Source organism: Ovis canadensis, chromosome 1 (genome assembly GCF_042477335.2).
Source record: "Ovis canadensis isolate MfBH-ARS-UI-01 breed Bighorn chromosome 1, ARS-UI_OviCan_v2, whole genome shotgun sequence".
Taxonomy (NCBI): Eukaryota; Metazoa; Chordata; class Mammalia; order Artiodactyla; family Bovidae; genus Ovis; species Ovis canadensis.
Genome location: NC_091245.1, coordinates 105,502,174 through 105,508,810, shown reverse-complemented (window position 1 = coordinate 105,508,810; position 6,637 = coordinate 105,502,174).

Genomic DNA, 6,637 nt, shown 5'->3' with positions numbered 1-6,637 from the left:
TGAATTTTAGCATCCATGGAGCTTTTTACGACTATCCTTTCCTCTTTATCACACTTTGTTTCTAAAAAACGCTTTGCTGCATGTTACAAGATGGGTTTATCTCATTGTCTCCTTTCAGGCCTCTGAGGACAGAGAGTGAAGGGACATTTCTATTTGCTGCCGCAGTTTTGTTTTTTTTTTTAATCAGGATGAATTTCAGCCACTGCAATTGGTATATTTAAATAAATAGGAATAAAAGAGAAATGTTGATACATGTCCAAAAAGGTAAATACAGATATGCCTACTCTGTTCTGGGGATGGAACCATCCTTTTTAGTTATCCAAAGTATTTTCTTTTTTTTTTTTTTTCAAAGTATTTTCTTAAGAAGTATATATCAAAAGAGCCTTTATTCTTTGCTGCTTTATGTCTCCCTGTTTTGCTGAATAGTTACTCGTTTATTGACCTCTGCCACAGGGTGGGGAGTGTGGGCAGATAATTTATAGGGCCAGCCAGATGTTTTTGAGATAGGTGGGAAAATAGTCCATATTTTTTAATTGGGTCACCTTAACTATGTAATTACTCTGTTAATGGCCACTGTTAGTAAATCTTAATACTTAATTCAGAAGAACAGCTGAGCATTTGAGACATTCTTCAGTTGCTTTTTAAATGAGAGTAGCTTTTCTAGTCTATTAAAATGTCCTTTTTTAGTCAAAGGTTAATGGCTCATTTTTCCTTCAGTCTAGGGGGTATATATTTCATTTCCCTTCTCTCCTGATCCTTTTAATACAACATTTAGCAGAATTTATTTGATACCTTCCTCACAGATGTCTTTTATTCATTAGTTGTCTCTTATTTCCCACAACCAGCACTGTCTTGGCCTTGTGATATATTTAGAATCACTCTTCTTTATTGTCTTCTCCAATTTTTGTACCCGGTTAACTTGGAGAAACTTGGCCTGCAGTGAACCTTAAGTTTTCTTACCTTAATTTCTGACCCTATAGGAAGAAAATGATGGTGTGTTACTGCCATCTAATGGAGAGAAGGAAAACTGCAGTGGGAAAACAAAGCGCATTTAGGGCAGGGTTTTCTGAAGGATTTCTGATACAGTCCTTAGCAGGAAAATGATGATACAGCAGTTGCCATCTTTAAATCTGCCCCTTCCACAGGAAAGGTAATTTGCAACCTAATACAGCCATCGTCAGGAGTCCCCTGGACTATCGCTGGATCATGACGTTTAGAATCTGAAATTGTTTCATAATGAATATGCTGGCAAAAGGTCATGGAGACAAGCACCTCATTTTTGTCACAATCTTAACCATTCAGTTACTTTGTCTGGGGCCTTAACATTTTAAGTATCAACTAATACATAATGTTAAGTTTTGAAAATATTTGAAGATTGTATGTAATACAGGTGCCTATCTATAGTACTTTAGTAATTTATAGTATATCAGAAGGATTTTATTAAAATTTCTGGATGTATTGCAGTAGCCGACATAAGCTGCATGCCCTCCTGAAGATGGTTTACTCTGAAATGTAACTTTAAATAAACATTATTCCAAAAAAGTCTGTGTTTCTGCTTGAGTCAATTAGTTTTGAGAATCACCTCCCTTCATTAAAACACAAAAAACAACACTTTTCTGCCATAGCAGGGAGAGTCAGAAGTTTCATTTGCAATCATTATTGATGAAATGTGTAAACAGACTACAGGTAAACATAACTAGCTGGTGTGACCATAATTTTTTTTTCCCAGTTCAGCTTGAAAGCTCGATGTTTTCCTTCCTAAATAAACAACCACACTTGTTGAAGCTTTCCTCTTCCATTTCCTCAGTCCTCTTCTCGAGTAGGCAGTTGTTCATTTGTCTTTGCCCCTGACGAGGTATCTGAGTTGTGGCTTTGCTTTTGCTTTTTATCTTTGTCGTCCTTATGCATGTGCCCAGCCCATCTGTGGGGCATGGAGCTTTCGTCTGTTGTGAATCTGTTTTTCAGCCTCTACCAGGTGATTTCCATACCCAGCCATGGCTGAGAGCTGCCATTGGAAGCAGCTCTTTAGAAACCCAAATTCACTTGAGATTCTAGAAGAAGGCTATCAAAGTCTGTGTCTACATCGAACATTTATATAAATTGCCACCAGGTGGTATAAGTGCTCATTGTTTTTTCCCATCTGTGTGAACAGAAATGGGAGTTTGGGTTGAGAAATGTTCACCTCCCCCAGTCAGCAGAGCAATTGAGTACTTGTTTTCAGAAATCAAGTTGAGCATATTGTTTCCAACAGCCCAGGCTTTGGTCTGTTGAGCTTGGATTCTGTCTGTGAAAGGCCAAGTTGGAAGTAATGAGAATAAACTCTTGCTGTACACCAGGCGTGCTCCTGAACAAATGCTTTCCATGCTATATTATTCCACTTTAATCCTCCACAAGGCAGTGAACCAGATGTAGCCTCGTTTTTCAGATAAACACTGAATCAGTCAGATAGTAAGTGATAGCCCATACTATCACGAGGAATTGATGCTTTTGAACAGTGGTGTTGGAGAAGACTTGAGAGTCCCTTGGACGGCAAGGAGATCCAACAGGAAATCAGTCCTGAGTGTTCACTGGAAGGACTGATGTTGAAGCTGAAACTCCAATACTTTGGCCACCTGATGCAAAGAGCTGACTCATTTGAAAAGACCCTGATGCTGGGAGGGATTGGGGGAAGCAGGAGAAGGGGACGACAGAGGATGAGATGGCTGGATGGCATCACCAACTCAATGGACATGGGTTTGGGTGGACTCCGGGAGTTGGTGATGGATAGGGAGGCCTGGCGTGCTGAGGTTCATGGGGTCGCAAAGAGTCGGATACGACTGAGCAACTGAAATGAACTGAGTGCAGTCCAGGGCTAATTCTGGAGTGGCTCTTAATTGCTCTACCTAGACAGAAATGGCAACCCACTCCAGTATTCTTGCCTGGAGAATCCCAGGGACGAAGGAGCCTGGTGGGCTGCCGTCTATCGGGTCGCACAGTCGGACACGACTGACGTGACTTAGCAGCAGCAGTAGCAGACAGACATATTACTGCGCTTCACAAATGCTGCGATCTTTACAAGCCGAAGGTTTATGGCAATCTTAGTGCTATTTTTCCAAGAGCATCCTCTCAATTCCTGTCTCTGTGTCACATTTTGCTGGTTCTCATAATACTTCAAAGCTGTTCATTATATTTGTTATGATGATCAGTAATGTTTGACATTACAGTTGTGATTGTTTGCTGGTGCCATGAACTAGGCACCTATCTAAGACGGTGAACTTAATAAGTGTTGGACTTTCCTGGTGAGAAGTGGTTAAGAATCTGCCTGCCAAAGCAGGGGACACGGGTTTGACCCCTGGTCCAGGAAAATTCCACATGCCATAGGTCAGCTGAGCCCATGAACCACAATTACTGAAGCCCGAGCTCCTAGAGCCCATGCTCGGCAACAAGAGAAGCCGCTGCAGTGAGAAACCTGTGCACAGAGAGAAGCCCCTGCTCACTGAAACTAGCGAAAGCCTTCATGCAGCAACCAAGACCCAGGGCTGCCAACGATTGTTTTTTTATATTTTTTAAAATAAATATGGTGTGTTCTGGGGCTTCCCTAGTGGCTGAGATGGCAAAGAATCTGCCTGCAATGTGGGAGACCTGGGCTCAGTCCCTGGGTTGGGAAGATCCCCTGGAGAAGGGAATGGCTACCAATTCCAGTATTCTTGCCTGGAGAATTCCACGGACAGAGGAGCTTAGCATGCTATAATCCATGGGTCCCAAAGAGTCAGACATGACTGAGCAACTCTGACTTCATTGTGTGTTCTGACTGCTTCATGGCTGGCCATTCCCCCATCACCCACTCAGACCTCACATTTCCCCTAAATACAGCAATAGTGAAATTAGGCCTAATAGTAAACTTACAATGAACTCTGAAGAATTGAAGTGAAAGGAAGAGTCTCTTACTTTAAGTCAAAAGCTAGAAATGATTCAGCTCAGTGAGGAAGGCACCCCTAAAGCCGAGATAGGTCAAAAGCTAGGCCTCTTGCACCAGTCAGCCAAGCTGTGAAAAGTTCTTGAAAGAAAGTGTTACTCCAGTGAACAAACAAATGATAAAGTCAAACAGTCCCATTGTTGATACAGAGAAAGTTTGAGTGGTCTGGATAAAAGACCAAACCAGCCACCACATCCTCTTAAGTCAAAGCCTCATCCAGAGCTGTCTTCAGTTCTGTGAAGGCTGAGAGAAGTGCTGAAGCTGCAGAACGCAGAAGAAAAATTTGAAGCTAGCAGAGATTGGCTTATGGGGTTTAAGAAGAGAAGCTATCTCTAGCATATCAAAGTACAAGATGAAGCAGCGAGTGCTGATGTAGAAGCTACAGAAAGTTATCCAGAACATCTAGCTAAGATCTAATGAAGCTGGCTACACTAAACAACAGATTTTCAGTGTAGATAAAACAGCCTTCCATTGGAAGAAAATGCCATCTAGAACTTTCATAGCTAGAGAGAAGTCAATGCCTCGATTAAGATCTTCGAAGGACAGGCTGACTCTTGTTGGGGGCTAATGCAGCTGGTAACTTGAAGCTGATGCTCATTTACCATTCCAAAAACCCTAAGGGCCTTAAGAATTATGCTAAATCCACTCTGCCTTTCCTTTATAAATGGAACAGCAAAGCCTGGATGAGAGTAATCTATTTACAACATTGTTTGCTCAATATTTTAAACACACTGTTGAGACCTGCTCAGGAAAAAAGATACCTTTCAAAATATTACTGCCCATTGACAATGTACCTGGTCACCTAAGAGCTCTGATGGAGATGCACAGTGAGATTAGTGTTTACTCCTGAGAGCACAACACCCATTCTGCAGCCCATGGTTCAAGGAGTGATTTCAACTTTCAAGTCTTTGTCTTTAAGAAATACATTTCGTAAGACTCGAGCTGTCGTAGATAGTGATTCCTCTGATGGATCTGGGCAAAGGAAATTGGAAAGCTTTTGAAAAGGATTCGTCAGTCTTGTTGCCAGTTAAGAACATTTGTGGTTTGCGGGGAAGAGGTCAAAATATCAACATTAACAAGAGTTTGGAAGAAGTGAATTCAGACCCTCAAGGATGACTTTGAAGGGCTCAAGACTTCAGGGGAGAAAGTAACTGCAGATGTGGTAGAAGCAGCAAGAGAACTAGAATTAGAAGCAGGGTCTGAATGTATGACTGAATTGCTACAATCTTATAAAACTTTGATAAAACTTTTTCTTAAACTTTGGTGGATGAGGAGATGCTTCTTAAGAATGAGCAGAAAAGTTAGTTTCTTCAGGTATAGATGTTTCTTCTACTCCTGGCAAGGAAGCTGCAACGACTGTTGAAATGACAGTAAAAAATTTATAATATTACATAAACTTAGTTAATAAGCCAATGGCAGGATTTGAAAGGACTGACTCCAATTTTGAAAGAAGGTCTCCTGTGGGTAAAAAGCTATCAAACAACACTGCATGCTACAGAGAAATCTTTCATGAAAGGATGAGTCCATCAATGTGGCAAACTTCATTGTTGTCTCATTTTAGGAAATTGCCACAACCACTCCAACCTTCAGCAACCACCACCCTAATCAGGTAGCACCATTGACATCAAGCCAAGACCCTCCACTAGCAAAGACTGTACCACTCACTGAAGGCTCAGATAATGGTTAGCATTTTTCAGCAATAAAGTGTTTTTTAATGTAGGTACATTTTTAGACATAATGCTATTACACACTTAAAAGACTACAGTATAGTCACGCATAAGTTTTATATGCGTTGGTCAACCAAAATATACACATGACTTGCTTCACTGTGATATTTGCTTTATTGCAGTGGTTCAGATCCAAACCTGCACTATCCCCAGGGTATGTATGTACTTCCCTTCCCTTTCAGAGATTATACCTGGAATTCTTCACCTTTGACTAACGAGGCAAAGAGTAACAAACTAGCCAACTGATGTTACTTAGCAAGTAAAAAATAAAGTTTAAAAAAAAAATGCTCACAAAAGCCAAGAAGAGTAAGCAACACAAACGTCCACGGGTGGATGAGTAGATAAACAAAATGCAGTGTATTTATGTACAATGAAATATTACTGAGCCTTAAAAAGGAAGGAAATGTCAACACATGCTACAATATGAATGAACCCTGAGAACATTATGCTAAGCTAGACACAAGAAAACAAATACGGTGTGACTCCAATTATATGAGGTACCTGGGACCGAAGAATTGATGCTTTTGAACTGTGGTGCAGGAGAAGACTCTTGAGAGTGAGTCCCTTGGACTGCAAGGAGATCCAACCAGTCCATCCTAAAGGAGATCAGTCCTGGGTGTTCATTGGAAGGACTGATGTTGAAGCTGAAACTCCAGTACTTTGGCCACCTGATGAGAAGAGCTGACTCACTGGAAAAGACCCTGATGCTGGGAAACATTGAAGGCAGGAGGAGAAGGGCATGACAAAGGATGAGATGGTTGGATGGCATCCCCGACTCAATGGACATGAGTTTGAGTGAACTCCAGGAGTTGGTGATGGACAGGGAGGTCTGGGGTGCTGCAGTCCATGGGGCTGAAAAGAGTCAACTGAACTGAAAGTAGTCAAATTCATGGAGACAAAAAATAGAATGGTGATTGCCAAGGCCTGGGGGGAGGGGAGACGTGGAAGCTGTTGT